Source organism: Theropithecus gelada, chromosome 7b (genome assembly GCF_003255815.1).
Source record: "Theropithecus gelada isolate Dixy chromosome 7b, Tgel_1.0, whole genome shotgun sequence".
NCBI lineage: Eukaryota > Metazoa > Chordata > Mammalia > Primates > Cercopithecidae > Theropithecus > Theropithecus gelada.
In genome coordinates this window covers 85,891,933-85,909,987 of record NC_037675.1, presented here as the reverse complement: position 1 = coordinate 85,909,987, position 18,055 = coordinate 85,891,933, and positions in this window count along the sequence as shown.

The window sequence follows — 18,055 nt, the reverse complement described above, 5'->3', positions numbered from 1 at the left end:
CCTGCCTCAGCCTCCCAAGTAGCTGGGATTATAGGTGCATGCCACCACACCTGGCTAATTTTTTGTATGTTTAGTAGAGACAGGGTTTCACCATGTTAGCCAGGATGGTCTCGATCTGACCTCATGATCTGCCCACCTCGGCCGCCCAAAATTACAGGAATTACAGGTGTGAGCCACTGCACCCAGCCTCAGACATTCTTTAGAGTTAAGAACATCTCTTTTATCTTTTTAATCTCATCATATAACTTAATGCCTGGTATTAACAAATGAATGAATATATTTATGGAACAAATATTGATTCAACAGAAAAATGCCAAGGCCCTGTGTTGGGCATTGCGATTTCAATAGTTAACTAGGTATACAATGAGATTTAGTTGAACCAAACTTTATTTCAGAATTTATCTATACATAAAGAATAAACAAATAACATATAAAAATGCAAGTAAACAAAAATAATTATACAAATCAGAGTACTTTTCAAACAACTATGAAATATCAAGCACTAATTAAGTACAGAAGAAAACATTAATTATATCAAAACAGTTGTATCTTCATCATTAATATTAAAAAAGAAGTAACATTAAACTAAGCGAAAAATGGAAAAACAAGTTTTTATCTTTATTTCTGTCCTTTAAGAAGTAGCTACTATTAAAGACAGTAGATATTGTTTTTCAAAACATGGACGCTGGGGTTAGACTGTGTAGGTTTAATTTCTGCCTCCCGTGTGTAATTTGTGTGACATTGAATAGTACCGTACATTCTGCATACCTTAGCTGTTCCGTCTGCAAAATGGTGATGATGGGTGATGGTAATAGTACCTAGCTCATAAAGTGCAGTGTTGTGGGGAAGGTTAAAATGGTAATACATGTAAAGTGTTTAAAATAATTCCTGGCACATAGTAGGTGCTCTCTAATAACTTATTATATACTAATTAATAATTTTTCATTTCTGAGTAAGTGGATGGAAGTGGAAGTGGTAAAAAATGAAAAAACTTTTCTTCATTTTGATGTTATTTATCTTTAGAAAGATTCAATAGACATAATTAAAGCTTCAATGAAGGACCACATAGATATGAGATTTTAAAAATAATTTTATGATGAGGTAACAGGGATTGGATATGTGATTCAGAATTATCGCTATGCATGGTGTATATTTGAATTAATTTCATATATACAGAGAGGCAATGGAGTCTCCCAATAATGGAATTGGACTCGTGTAAATGATTGGGTTTCATATATCTTTAGACACATGCTAGGTCTGAAGATTAATTGATGGGGGAAATTTCAGGACAAAATTATAGGGTCCTCTGAAGAGAATTCTCTCTTAGAGAAGAACTCAACACAAGCTGGAATCAGCGACAGAGGTTGAAGATCAGAGTAGGATAACGGTATGAGCATTGTGTATTCATCTTTACTTGAACCAAACTCTATCTAGCCACAGAACACAGCACACACACCCTAGAGGAAACATAATAGGAAAATGCAAAGCTAAGAGCTCTAAAGCCTTGATATCTAAGCGCTTGCCATTTCAAAGCTTTGTATAAAGAGAAGGGAATTTTTTTCCTGTTTAAAGGGAGGTTCAAAGAGAGAGTATGAGCAGTGGCCACCAATGAACCATCGATTAAATGCAGCAAAGAGAGGTAAGTTAGGAAAATGTGCCCAACAGTAAAAACCAGTGAGAGATGTCAGAGGAGGCTTCAAGGCAGGGAGTCTTTAGCAGTGCAGGTGGCAGCTTGGATGGAGCCACTAGAGCATGACCCCAAGGTGACAAATGCCAGCCACGTGGAGGAAGGCCAAGGGCATGTGGATAAATAATTTAAAGTTAGTTCAGCGGAAGAAACAGGGTGAAGGAAGCATGTCCTGGAGCAACCTAGCAACAGAAGAGTGACACCAAGGGATTATGAAACATCAGCACAGGGGTCAACTCAGGCAATTTTGTAATCACTTGCAGGAGAAGGGAATACACTTGTTCATGAATGCACTATAATTTCCCTGGGAGCATCTCCAGTTACCACAAAAAGAAAGGAATCTGGAAGAATGTGTGTGTGTGTGTATGTGTGGGTGGGTGGGTGCATGATCATGTAGGGTACTGAGGTTCTACCTCCCGAACCAATAAAAGTTGGGCATAATATTAATATTATGTTATTTATGTCCACAGGCTAGAAAGTAAATGATGGAGGTATTTGGATCGTAGGTAGTAGATGACTAGAACAATCAATATAAGGCATAGAATGGATCATGTAATGCAAATTTACCACATCTATGAATAATCCTCTAATTGGGGAGAAATCCTATGATACCTTCTGCCTCCACTACATAGGCTGACGGAAATGGTGGTGTTGGGAATACACACTCCTCTGCACCCCTGGCAACCAGAGAGTCACGTTATCCAAGCACAGATATTTAGATGCTCTTCCTGGGCTTCAGACCTTGAGATGATGTAGAAGATACAGCTTTGGTTGGAGAATGTTTCTCTGTGTGGAGGATAAAGAGGAACGGCGATCTTCAGCCCCGGAAGCTGTCCCGGAGTGTTCAGGGATAACAGCACAAAAATCAAGGCTCAAGCAGAGGATTCCTTTTGGCAAGGGCTTTAGCATAGCCCACCATCTTTGGCCCCTGGAAAGCTTTGTTCTTCAATCTTTCTTTTGATTTGGGAGCAATTACCTATCCAAAAATAGCCTTTGACTTAATTTTGTCAAAGTTGTTTTATTTTGTTTACAATAAAGAATCCAAAGTGGAGATGTATAAACCTTATGAATCACTTATTTGAGCAATTATAACAGGAATAAGAGCCTATGTCTTATTTTCTGGGCCTTAATAACCATATTAAGGGAAAAATCTAGACATCTTCTTATTTTTTGAAAACAGCCCAACATGAAGCAGATAGTATAATGTAGACCAGGAGTCAGAAAATGTTTATTATATATGTGATGATTAGAGCAAAATAGTCAATATTTTAGGTTTTGCCAGTCATGTGGTCAATGTTGCAACTAGGGAACTCTGCCATTGTGGTGTGAAAACAGTAAGAGACCATATGTTAATGTATGAACATAATTGTGTTCCAATAAAGCATTATTTATGGAAATAGGTAGCAAGCAAAATATGACCTGAATTGGGCTGAACCCTGATCTAGTGGAATAAACATGGGCCTTAAAAATGGATGGACCTATAAGATCCTAAAATTTCCTCATTCATAAACAAGCATCATAATACCTCATGAATTTCCCCTGAGGATTAAATTTAAAGAGAACACATATTTTTAATGCACTTTGCTTTGGTTTACACATGTTGTTTCATAAAAAGTGTATCATGCATTAGAAGCTCAATGTGTAGTTATAATAACTATAATATAATTATATATAATATTAAAATACATAATTATATGAAAAATTATATTTAAAAATAATTATATAATTATATAAAGATACTTTAAATGCAATATAAAATATAAAAATATATATTTATATAAAATATTTTTAAAATAATTACATAATTATACGATAATTATAATATATCCTAGAAGGAAAAGTTAACATTAATGTGTCCACAACACATGCACACACACACACTCACTCAAGCATTCACATTACTTCTCAAAGAATAATGCTCTTCACTAGAAACAACCTCCAGATAATACTCTTTATCCTGTCCTTAACTGAAAAAGACTACTATATTTTTGTTGCTGCACCCATAAATAATCCTCATAGACTCAAAATACTACATTTTTTCAGTGTGGTATTTCAGTAAAATACCACAGTATTTCAACTGTTGACTGTTCTAGCTATTCCAGTACTGATTCTTTCACATATACATATTAATTGGAGATATGAAGGAAGATGTGAGCTCAATTTACCATAGATGTGAATAAGGAGGAAATGTTTAAAATATGTTCACAGAAAGGGCTGGTAACAGCAACTAATTAAAAGACTGTGGAACCTTGGAAATTCAACAGGTTTTTGATTGGCTCCGTTAGTGCCTATTTTATGCAAACTACAGAACTGAAAAAATGCGGGTAATGGATCCGTGCTATTGAATTTATTGAAAAATTTTTACTGGCTAGTACCATCACTTGTAATAGCAAATTATCAATTACATGCTCAATCCACAGCCAACAACGTCTTCTAATGGCTTTTAAAATAAAATTCTAGTAGCTGTCTGTCAGCCTCCACCCCTGACCAGGGCACTAATGGCACAATGACTTAAAAGGTTATCCAATATTTATTTAGTATGCGTGATGTTTGGAGGATATTTTTGAATGAGATTAACATTTGAATTAGTGAACTTTAAGAAAGTAGATTGCCCTCCATAATATATGTGGGCTGATTAGTTAAAGCTCTGAAGAGAACAAAAAGGCCAGCTTCCCAGAACAAGAGAGGATTCTCCGGCAGACTGCCTTCAGACTTCGTCTACACTACTGGCCCTCCCGGGTCTTCAGCTTTCTGGCCCATATTGTAGATTTGGACTCCTCAGCTTCTATAATCACATGAGTCAATTCTTTACAATAAATCTCTTTCAATGTATGTAGATATATGTATATATAAATACACATATTATATATGTGAATATATATATCATTTATACATATATTCATATATATATGAAATAAAACTAACCTTTTATTGGTTCTGTTTCCTATTTATCTGGAGAACCCTGACTAATACAATACCTAACAAAGAAATTTCTTTCTACATAATCTGCTTCATTTAATTTGCATGATAAACATGTACAACATAAAATAGTATTGTCATCCTAATTTTTTTTTGTTTCTTTGTTTTTTATAGATGGATATACTGATGCATTCATTGGATAAATATCTGGGACATGCAGCTAATAAGATTTGGAGCTAGGATTTGAAGACAGACACTCTTATTCCAAACATATCTGTCTCACCAAGTAGATGTCATTGTTTTAGAAATCAGAAAGTTGAGGATGAGGAAAGATAAGGAATGCGCCCATCATCAAACAGTTAGCAACTAGAAAATCAATGCCTTTTTGATTTCAGATTTCATACTAACTACTGAAATGGATTGCTAATGACACACTTTTAAATGTAGAATCTGAATAAAGCAAATTTTATGTGATATTAACATATGCTATATTTAGTGCTATAACATTACATACATATAATTCAATTCTGATAGTAATATAAAAAGCAAAATATAAATAAAATATTTCCATTGTTAGGCTTCAACTAATTGTTATTAGTCTAGGCAGGTAAACGTCAGAAGCCTTTGCATTCTATTGGGACATCAGTATTGTGTCCCTTTATAATTGCAGGCCTGCTGAGAAATACTGTGACCTAGATTGCCATTAGGAAGGAAGCCAGCATCTATTAGCAAAATTTTCCAAATGTCTCAATTGTTACATACTTCTGACATTGAGGTGAAGGCAAATTGTTAAGAAAATGACTTTTCTTATAACTTCCTCATATACTTAATGGAAAGGTTTTCCTGATTTTTGAGTTGATCTGATTTGTGCTTGGAAACTTTATTATGTGACTTAGTGAGGGGTGCTCAGAAATAATAGAGTTCCAACAACCTTCACATCCAGGTTCTTAAAGCTGGGATGCTTAGACAAGATGATAAATGGTATCAGATTATAAAATCTCTCTTTCAGTGTGGAGATGGGTGGGGTTCTGTGTTTAATTATATTCCTCTGTCTCTCCCCAAAAACAATATGCTGAAGTCCTAGCCCCTTGTACCTCAGAACATGGAGCTGATTTGGAAATAGATTCTTTATAGAGGTAATGAATTCAAAATGAGGATATGAGAGTGGGCCTTAATCCAATATGACTGGTGTCCTTATGCCAAGGGGAAATTTGGACATAGACACAGACATACACAGAAAGAAGATGATGTGAAGACACAGGGAGAATCCCACATGAAGATGGAGGTTTGAAACTATACATCTACAAGACAAGGATCACAAGAGATTGTCAGCAACCACCAGAAGCCAGAAGAGGAAGGGAGGATTCACCTACAGGTTTCAGAGGGAGCATGACCTTGCTGATGCCTTGAGTTTGCACTCCAAGACTCCATACTGTGAGACGATGCATTTCTGCTGTTTTAAGTAACACAGGCTGTAGTACTTTGTTATGGCAGCTGTCGGGAACTATTACAGCAGGCAAATACATCCTTTTCAGAAAAGAAGTTCATACCATTAATTATATTCTTCAGGGATACTTGATCCAAAAAGGATGAGAAGTCATTGTCTTTATTTTTTATTTTATTTATTTATTTATTTATTTATTTATTTATTTATTTATATTTGAGGCAGAGTCTCGCTCTGTCGGAGTGCAGTGGTAGGATCTCAGCTCACTGCAACCTCCGCCTCCCGGGGTCAAGCGATACTCCTACCTCAGCCTCCCGAGTAACTGGGATTACAGGCACATGCCATCATGCCCTGCTAATTTTTGTATTTTTAGTAGAGACGGGATTTCTCCATGTTGGCCAGGTTAGTCTTGAACTCCTGATCTCGTGATCTGCCCTCCTCTGCCTCCCACAGTGCTGGGATTACAGGTGTGAGCCACCGGGTCCGGCAGAGAAGTCACTGTCTTACAGCGATCTGGAGAAACACCTGGCCGTATACTTAAATCATAACATTCTCATTTTGCAAAATATTTCTGAGGTCTCACTCCGAGCATCTGAGTCTGTCTGAAAGGGCTTCGTTGTTGTCTGCTTTAACAAATTACAAATAATTAATCTTACAATAGGTACATTTCACAAGCGAAAGAAAGAAGCGGGCTTCTGAAGAGGCTTGCAAATAGTTAACAATTGAACAAGTAACAGTTTGATTTTAATTGTAACATCAACACAACATCATTTGTAAACATTATAAAATATAGGACATTAGTTAGAAAAATGTATAACCACTCCCAATACAGCTCTTAAACACTGCTTATTTGTATCTTAGGTTATTTCCTTTGGGATGGGGCTGGTGCTTTCATTAAACAGCATTGTTTTGCTGGGCTTGATTTCTGCAGAAATGTTGTTAGACTAGAAGAGTCTGGCTGTTCGGGGGATTCTAGGCAGGTGATGCTCTAACCCTTCACTTGATCAAGGATGGGAGTAAAAAGGACCTGCAAGGTGCTCCAGACACTGTGTGGATTAAAAAAGGGAAAGAACTGTATAAACTGCTGGGTATGAGGAAGATGGGAAAATACAGAGAAATATCGTAGAAAACTGTTTATGGATTTTGTTCATGTAATGGACTGTGATCATTTATGCCACTTCCTATGGGAACTACAATAAAGATCATTTTATATTCACGCCTGTCCTCATTTCACCTTGTTTACGTAATGCAAGTCCCTGAAACAGGAATTACTGGGTCAAAGATATTAACATCTTTATGTTCTTGATACATATTTTCAGCTGATTTCTGGAAAGATCGTTCCATATTATATACCAGCATTGTGTAAAAGTGCTATTCTCAAAGTGGCTTAAGCAGCATTGAGAATTCTTTTCTTTAATGTGCATTAATTTAAGAGGTAATAAATAGAATTTTGTTGTCTATATTTGCCCTTTTAATTATTAGTAATGCTTAGGGTTTTATTCTTATTAGCCATTTTGTTTATTTGTATAAGAAATGTTATTCATCTTCACTTCCCATGTTGCTTTCTTGAGCTATACTTTTAAGTTTTGTATTCTTTTTTTAAATTACAAAATTATGTGTTCATGAAACTCTCAAACCATATAAAAATGTGTAAATATAATACCACTGCCTTTCAATCTTATTCCTTGGAGTACCATTTCAATAACATATCCTTGCTCATACCTATACTTGCATAAGCATATACAGGCTGATAAAAGGGTATATATGTTGTTATTTTGTTTAGCACTGTAGTATATACACCACTCTGCAACTTGCTTTTTACACTTAATCTTTCAGGTTGATCCTTATTCTAGATCAATTACCACAGACATAACATTATATATATATATATATATATTTAATAGCTATGTATTATTTTTGAAAATAATACACTAAAATGTTTAAATCATTTCTCTCAAGGTGGATAGTTGAAGTCTTTTTAGTTTGTTCATGTATTTGTTTATTTTGGATCATGATAAATAATGCTGAAAAACCAAATTTACCTACCAAATAGACATACAGCACAAACACATAAACATTCTTGTAAGCGCATGCATATTCTTATACAGTATTACTTTTAGTTCTGTAGCTTAGGTTCCCTCAAAGTTCAGGTGTAAATAAATGATGAGGACTCACCTCGCCCAAAAGCCGATGATTTGGGGTGGTATTAGGGAGCCTGAGAGGGTATATTTGTTTCGGCAAACAAATGGCAATGTTCTTTACAGATTTGAAGAAATTTGGGCATTTTGTATGCTCTCTCAAAGTCATTGTTGGTGTTCTACAAGAAAACCTTTAAAGGCTAAATAGTTTAATATAACAGTGCTATGGATTTTGATTTCTTACTCTAATCTTGGAATCTAATATTAAAAATATGTTTTTTGTTGGAAATAACAAAGTAAAAAAAAGCGGCAGGAAGTGGGACAGGACAGAATACAATTTTCTTTTAGTTTTGCAAAGTCTGGATTTTTGGCTTTCCTTAGAACTTTGATATACTGCAATGTGAAGAAAATAAATGAAGAGTATATCTAAAGCCAATTCCATCTCCAGTTATTTACCATTTAAATTACAGCAGTAGGCAAGTTTCCAAATTAGAAAAATGCACTTCTGATCAGAGGATAAAAGAAGGGCAGTATTTAAAAGTGGATTTTAAAATAGGTCAAAGTAGCTATTCTGACTAGCTGAGACTTGACCAATTTTAAACACCAAATGTGGTCATTCAAAGAAAATACTGTGGATTTTGCAGGGTAGATCCGAATAGAAAAAGGCTACCTTCACAGAATAGTTGAATCAATCACCCCTAAGTACATTGTCTGTGATTTATTTTATTTTATTTTATTTTATTTATTTATTTTTTTTTTTGAGACAGAGTCTCGCTCAGTCGCCCAGGCTGGAGTGCAGTGGCCGGATCTCAGCTCACTGCAAGCTTCGCCTCCCGGGTTCACGCCATTCTCCTGCCTCAGTCTCCCAAGTAGCTGGGACTACAGGCACCCGCCGCCACACCCGGCTAATTTTTTGCATTTTTAGTAGAGACGGGGTTTCACCATGTTAGCCAGGATGGTCTCGATCTCCTGACCTCATTATCCGCCCGCCTCGGCCTCCCAAAGTGCTGGGATTACAGGCGTGAGCCACCGCGCCCGGCTCGTCTGTGATTTTTAACTAGAAGTGTGCTTCAGCAACTACCTGGAGTTCTGGTGCAAAAACATGTTGGCCGAAACTCTGATTTGGTAGGTCTGAAATGGTACTCAGTATGTATGTTTTGATAGCACTTCTCAAATTACTGTTATGAGCAATTCTGAATTAAGAACCACAGTCTAAAATGTTTGTAGTAGTAAACTCCCCAGATTATTTGAATCAGAATCATCCTAGGGACATGCTAAAATATACATTCCTATGTCCACTTCAGATTTCAATTCAAAATGACAGGACTAAGGCTTGAGAATCCAGACTTTGTACCAAACCACCCTGTTAATGACATTGAAGTTTCTAAAACACTAGACCTGCACAATCCAAGAATAGCGTTAAAGATACTTGACTTCACTACTCTGGAGCAATTGTAAATGAGTTGAGACATAACCAAAGGCCACCATAAAGTGTGAACACTGGTTGTAAGATTTAACAATGTGATATATCCAGTCAAAAAGAAACATTTTAAAAAGCTAAATCTGCTTGTACATTACTGGATAGGAGTACTGTTTGTTTGTTTATTTATTTATTTATTTATTTATTTTTATCAGTGACTCTATGACTTTACTACTTATTAATGATCCAGCTGTCTTCATGTTAAGATCTTATCAGCATAGCCACTAGGCATCTGGGTTAAGATTCTTTTTGGTGCAAGTTAAAATAAAGCTAGTGAGGCCAGGTGCGGTGGCTCACACCTGTAATCCCAGCACTTTGGGAGGCCGAGATGCGCGAATCATTTGAGGTCAGGAGTTCGGGACCAGCCTGGCCAACATGGTGAAACCCTGCCTCTACTAAAAAAAAAAAAAAGAAAAATACAAAAATTAGCCAGGCCTGGTGGCACATCCCTGTAATCCCAGCCACTGGGGAGTAGAATTGTTTGAACCTGGAAGGCAGAGGCTGCAGTGAGCCGGGATTGCACCATTGCACTCCAGCCTGGGCAAAGAAGCAAGAAACTGTCTCAATAAATAAATAAACAAATAAAGCTAGTGAAAAGTAATTTGAAGAATTAATTTAAACAATTTCAGATGATGTTGAGAGGAATTAATCATAAAGATAACAGAGTCTCCTATGGAAACTTTTATTCTCATGTCAAATCTCTGAGAGAGAGTATTTGGGCAAGGATTTCACCCCTGATCTAATCATGTGTGTAGGAAGACTAAATTAGAAATACGGCAGCTGGGGCCATTCTTGGTAGTTCCCAAAGCAGAAGAGATGAGTTTGATTCTGAACTAGGGATTTAAGAAATATGCTGATGAGACCCATAATACTGTGGTCAAACTGAATGTTCAGAAATGTGCGTGTGTGTGTGTGTGTGCGCCTTTTTAGTAGAGATGAGGTTTCACTGCGTTAGCCAGTGCACGCACACACACACATACAGGCTATAACCTGTATAACATGAGTGTGGCTTGTTATCTCAAGACTCTGTGTTCTAAGGGATTTGTATGCCCTCTTTACCATGTACCTAGAAATAAATTCTAGATAGTAATATCAGGCCTTTTATTTGTGTTCCATGTTGTGATTTGGTTGTGATTATTTCCCTGACCTTGTAAATGCCTCAAGAGTGGAGATTTAAGAGTGGAGATTCGGTCTTGCTTAACAAGTACAACTATCATAATGCTTGGCACATAGGATGGACTCAAAGGTAATTTGCTGAACAATTTGGTTACAGGGTCACCCAAGTTTTATCTACAAACTCTTCAGATCTGCTTAGGTTTCTACTATAGGAGATTATCTGTAGCTATCAGCATTGATATTTCATTGCCTCTTTTTGACATCTGCTTGGTGGTAGGATAACTTTTTCTATGCTTTACTTAGTTTTCCAACAAACTTTTGAAACTTGTCTACCTTTCCTTCTCATTCACTCAAAGAACAGTTTCTAGGAGATGCCTTGGAGTGTCTGGCGTGTTCTTGGGGACTGACTTGACACCATTTCACGTAATTTCCAGAACTCTTTTTCTTTCAAGGATTTCTGCTCTCATTAACCATCTGCCCTGTAATCACAATTCTTAGCCCTCCCAGTTTTCCAAGATAGTAATTCTTAAACTGTATAAATGATGGGGGAATCTTGCAAAGATGCAGATTCAAATTTAGGAGCTCCTGGGAAGTGGTTGGCTATCTGCCTTTCTTTCCTTTTTTATGTTTTATTAATTATTATTATTATTTATTTTGTGACAGGTTCTCACTCTGTTGCCCAGGCTGGAGTGCAGTGGCACAATCTGAGCTCACTCCAACCTCCGCCTCCCAGGCTCAAGCAGTTCTCCTGCCTTGACCTCCTGAGTAGCTGGGATTACAGGTGTGTGCCACCATGCCCAACTAATTTTTGTAGTTTTAATAGAAATGGGGTTTTGCCATGTTGGTCAGGTCTGTCTCAAATTCCTGACCTCAGGTGATCCACCCACCTCGGCCTCCCAAAGTGTTGGGATTACAGGCATGAGCCACTGCACCTGGCCGCTATCCACATTTCTAACAAGCTCCCAGCTAATGCAGTTGCTGCTTGTCATGAACTGTGCTTTGAGTAGCAAGAGTCTAAGGACCCTCTCCTGCCCCAATCTCTCTCTCTTTCCTCATCTTAAAGAATCTTAAAATCTATATATTTTGAGTGAGGAGAGTCTAACACAGCTTATTTTGCTGGACAGTATCAATTTACATCACTGAATTTGCTTGCCACTGTGCAGTTGACTAACCAGTGAATCACTTCGTTTCTTCTCTTCACACACTGTAATGGGGCACTTTTCTTATGCTCTACCTCCACCCCTGCAATCTCTTTTTCTTCTTAAGTGGTGAAAAATAAAATGCCTTTGTCACAATATATTGCTAGGAAGTCACTGCCCTTTGATAAAATAATGTTATCTCTGTGGGTTTTCCACATTTCCCTCTTAGTCATTTGGAAACAAATGAGATTGAGTGTGTAGTTGTGTATAGAGTGCAAACCACCTCTGACTAACAAAGGAACATCACAATGATGAAACTGTAGTGACCCCAATCACTTCATGAGCTTTCCAGGTGTACAAACAGGTGACACATGGCATTAAACACAAGGGATAGCTCTCCACTACAGTGTTGAGACACACAGTATATCAAAGAGAGGTAAGAGGAGTGTTCTGATTACTTTGTTAGTAATGCTGGTAAAATGCATCGAACTTTGCAATGAGTTTATTTTTAAATGTGTTCCAATGAATTCTAGCTCAGAATTTTGTCTATTGGATGAACTCATGCTAATTAATTTAGTTATTTACTTTCTAAACCTTTCCTTGAGAATTTATTAAGAGTGGAATTTGTCTTGGACTCTGGAATCATGCATATATGATTATCTTATGCTTTTTTTTTTTTGCTGCAGGAGATAAAATATAATTTCTGGTCCATAAATGCCACACAAGTTTATTTTCTCCATTAATATTTCTAGTTATTCAGATCCAGCCCACATCTGCTTAAGCAACCCAAAAGGGAAAGTTGTACATTTTTCTCTACAAATATATTCTTTACACTTTTGAGATATTATCAGAGGGAAAGTTTTCTTTATCTTGGGCATGCTCTATCTGAACAATCATAGGTCTTCTCCAAAGTGCTTTCATCTCTACTCAATTAGATTAACATTTAGCCTTGTGCTTTATGTCAGGCTCTGCTCACACCCCCAATTCATCCCAAAGACAGCTATCATTTGTCTTCGTGGCTATTTTGAACCACACTGATCTCTTCTATCTCTGAGTTTATAAAGTTTCACTACTTAAAATTTCAGGCAGATATTCTATTGTTTTCTATTTGTCTTATGTTTGTTAAACATAATTTTTCTGAATAGATGATAAGTACTTTGAGGGGAATCAGGTAATGGATATGTTCCCTACTGGGGTAGGCCCAGAACTAAACCATAATAGGAACTCCATAGCTTGTGATTTGTGTCATGAATATCAAGTGACTGGAGTTCCATTTTTTGAAATGAATAAACAGAATACATATAGTTTTCTACTCAGAGAGAGTGAGCTGATTAAAAGTAAAATGGATGTAAAGGTGGTACTTTACCTCCGTTCCTTGTTTGCAGTGTATATACTCAATTCAGGTTAATTTGATTCTTTTCTCTTCTGGTTTATTCTCTGTCTTCAATAGAGAGTAAGATTATTCACATGTACTGATTTCAAGCACTTTTGAAGTAATTTCTCTGACTCAAGGCAGAACAAGGAATTCAGTGATGCAAAAATATGACTGCAAGTTCTATTCAATTTATTTTATTTTTCCCATGAAGAGTATAGATAAATTTTTTTGACAGAAAACTAAAGGGCCTTTATTCCTTCATCCCTCTCCACTAATTTTAAATAACACATAAAGAAGACATTGGAAAAGTGAACCTTCTCAATTTGTGAAAGAGGATATAAGGGGATATTTACTTTCAGCTAGATAATTGTAATCTCAACTAACCCCCAAGAAATGGTTTCAAGAATTCCCAATGCTTGAAATCTTTTACAAAGAAAACATGAGTGGGGCCAGCAAAAAAAGGGAGGAAGCAGAGTTGCTATTTAGTGGAAAATGGCACACATATGCCTTCTAAGATAATCAACTTCTACAGTACCAGGGAAGAGTTCTTTCGGTGTGTGATTTTTCTCCTCCTCCTATTGTTCTTTCTCCTTCTTTTGGTTTACTTTGATTCCTAGGATAAAGGAGTGACAAATGAATTCAGATTGAATGTAACTGTAACGACATGTTAAAAGATCACAGCTCACCCTGTTTATACATTGAAATGGAGGACACTTTACCACAGCAGAGTTGAAGAAACTTTCAACCATGTTCTTAACACATACAAAACTATCATTAGAACAAACTAAATTTGGGATATCGTTTATGCAAGGAGGCTTCTCTACATTTACTGAGTGTGTCTGTTGAGTTGGAGTTGAAGGAATCCAGGTTGTCCAGCAGAAATGCAGCTATGGGGCAATCGATTCAACTACTTAGAAGTGTTCAAGCAATGAAAACATGAACTTTCAACAAAGCTTAAGTGTCTTGATTCAGAGTTTGTTTTCTAGATTACAGAATATTTCAGTTAACGTGAAGTTTGAATGTCTGCATAAGGGTATTTTCACAATTAAGCTCAAACTCTTTAAGTTCACAAAAATCCTCTTAATGGATAGAAATGGCTTAGAGGTAAAGATGGACTATACCAGGAAAAACAGGGAATTAATTTGCCTTCTTTTACGAATAATTTTCTTTACTTCTAATATGTCTATCAAAGATATACAAATACCTTGCTTTGTGTTTGTCTTTTGTAAGATATGTTTCTAGATGCTCATTGGTCTATTTTTTCTTCTGTGAGCAGAAGTTTAAACCTTGTAGGAATAAAAGCTTCATTTTATATTAATTTTATGGCATAGATTACATTAACAGATAGGGTGTATGTGAGTATGTGTGTTAGTATTCAATGTAAAATACAGACTTCCATATCTAAATGCTACTGAAAACTGTAGTATGGTAATCGCTGTCTAAATATTGGATCTCCTTGTGTACAATTCTTACAACTGTATTCAAATTTTGTATATTCAGATTCATTTCCCAAAACCCTAAGAATTTTCATTCTAACAGATACAAGCTATTCTTATTTAGAGTATTTAGAAAAGAATAAAATAAATAGTAGGGAGTGGTATGAACAGAATATGGAAGCAAATTTTTGAGGCATGATCAGGGTAAGTCTTTTCTATAGTAACACTGGGAGAGATTCAAAGTTAAATTCTGTGTGGTGTGGTGGCTCATGGCTGTATTTCCAGCACTTTGGGAGGCCAATGAGGGTGGACCACTTGAGGTCAGAAGTTTGAGACCAGTTTGGCCAGCATGGTGAAACCCCGTCTCTACTAAAAATACAAAAATTAGCTGGGTGTGGTGGAGGGCGCCTGTAATCCCAGCTACTCGGGAGGCTGAGGCAAGAGAATTGTTTGAACCCAGGAGACAGAGGCTGCAGTGAGCTGAGATGGCACCACTGCCTTCTACCCTGGGTTACAGAGGGAGACTCTATCTCAAAAAAAAAAAAAAAAAGTTAAGTTTGATCTACAACCAAACTGTCATGCTTGTAAGGGAAGAAGATAGGACAATTTTAATAAGTTCTGGGAGAGTTCAGTAGACTCTAAAACACTGGAGTCGATTTCTGAGTCAGGAAACCAAAGATTTGAAACATTTAGTGGATGGCAGATGGGAAGAGTTGTCTATGTCAGAGTTTCTGCTAGTCTCTGTTTCAGGTGCTCCGTATTCATTACCCTTTTTAACCTTTCCATCACATTTATAAAATGGGTATTATTTCTGTTTTATATATTTAAAAAGTTGAATTAACAAAAATGAAATTAAAACATTTAAGAATGTATTTGTATGTTTGGATATAATGACAGGCAAGCAAAAAAAAAAAAAAAAAATACCAATGACATATAAGGCCTCAGTCTTGAGAATAGGGGAATATTTTTAAAAATCATGTCTATTTGACAGCTTCCTTTTACTTTAGCATTAGTTCATTCCTTGAGTCAGTGTTCACCAGGTTTCACTAACTAACAAATAGTGACTGGTTGCAATTCTCCCTTTGTTGTCATAGTTAAGAGCAGTGTTTGGGTCTTAGGCAATAAGTAAGTTAGTTGTTTTAAAATCTGATTACTGGAAAATAGTTTCTAAATAATTAACCTTTAACATGTTAACTTTTACTTTTTAAAGTTTTTCTCATAGTTTTATTTACTATATTTTCATAAACTATAGTGAAAGATTTAAAGAGGCAAAAAAGTAAGGGTACTCCTTGTATACATCATCATGTTATATTCTCACAAAACTAGAGATGTGGGGCATATGTCAATATAATAAATAGAAGAATTAACAAATATAGTTATTAGGTGCCACACTCTTCTAAGCACTCTACATATATTAACTTATTTAATACTCACAACACCCCTTTGAGGTAGGTATTATTAGTACTTTAGTTTGACAAATGAGTAAATTAAGGCACAATGAGGTCAAATATTTTGCCAAAGATAGTAAAGCTGGTAAGTGGCAGAGTAAGACCCTCTGATACCAGAATCTGCATTCATATGTATCATACTATGATTTGCAGCTTCTCTAAATGCATAGTAATCCTTGCCTCTACCAGATCCTCAATGGCCATAGCTTTATTTTTAAAAATATTAAAATACTATCTGCCTTACTTTAATATTTAGATGAAAATAAGGATGTGAAAATTCTCGAGAGATGAGAAAAAGTAAAGTACTATGGTTTGTAATCATATAAGCTGAGAGGGAAAAACATATTTCCTTTTATGATATTACATTCTGCTACCTCTCAAAAATAGCAAATTCTTCTCTAATCTGTTTTTTTATACAACCTGGATACGTTTAACAATGTATGTCTCCAGCAAAGTAGTGATTAAATCATCCAGAAGCATTTCCTGAGCATCTCCTATTTTGAAGTTACAACTTCATATATTAATATAAAGATAAGTTAGAACAGAAAAAAACAATGATTTGCCAAACTGAAATTAAAAACTATGAAAACATTGATAACAATCAGAAGATTGTACTCTAAAAAATCCAAAATAATGTGTCTGTCCAAGATTAAAGGCCAAAAAAAAAAAAAAAAAGAAAGAAAGAAAAGAAAAAAGAAAACTGAAAAACAAGAGGCCCTTAAGAACAGAATAAACGATGTGGTAAATCCATCAGGCAAGGCCTAAGACAGCTTGCTGGGCTATGATGAAAGTAATAGAAACCGAGTGAGAGTGAGTATCTCACATTTCGTGGTTCACTTAAAGCCCTTAAAGGAGATGATCAGGATTAAACTAACAAATATCTTTTAAAAACTGATTGATAGAAGATATGTCATGAAATCAAGAAAGGTCAAATGATGAAGGCTCACGACTTTCATCGAATCAGCAAATTCCAACTATCCATCCATGCAACCTGAATTAGTAATTTACATTGGCATATAAATTAGGTCATTTTTACTGGCAATATCATAGTGAGTATCATGTTGTAATTGCTGGTAACAACAGAATTCCTTTTAGGACTAGTATTTATTATTATTGTATTCACGTGATTTTACTCTACAGCAAACAGTCTATTGCTTTTGATTAATCAGAGAGTTGTATCTCTGTTTATCTGACTGACTAATAGGAACCTTTATCAGTAAAACACCTTTTCCAATTAGCCCTGGTCTGGAAGATACAAGCCAGACTTCCCTCAATGGGAAAGACTGTCACTGAAATCAGTTTGAACATTTCACGGAACCAGTAATCCTGGTAGAATGTGATGGCTTTCCATTATATGAACATTCGAAGCCAAATAAAATACCTTTGAAATGGATTGAATAGGTCAGATTCAGAACTAAGCTTACCAAGCATCCCTCTAGCCTAGGACTGAGAAATTTCCCAGGACATGTGGCTTTCAGTGCTAAAACTGGGACAATCTCAGGCAAATAGCATCAGGTAGTCATGCTATGAACAGTATAGTCAAGTTGATCCACTAAAGCTATGTCCCTTCTAAGCACTAATGCCATCTGTTTTTAATCATTGGTCACTGGCATAAAACTTGCATCTTTCTGTAGCCATCAGCCACAATTTTCTTCCAGTTCTCTCAGAAATGCTGAGCATTATGGTTTGTCATTGTATAGAAATAGAGAGAGAGAGAGAAAAAAAAATTCCAGTTGTTCATAGACTCAATCATGCAGAGTGAGGACAGCAGAAAGAGGGGGGATGTAAATGGTCAGTTTTTCTCATGAACAACATCAACCAACCTGTGTTTTCATGACTATCTTTTAGAATGTGAGACTGACAAGATTAAGGA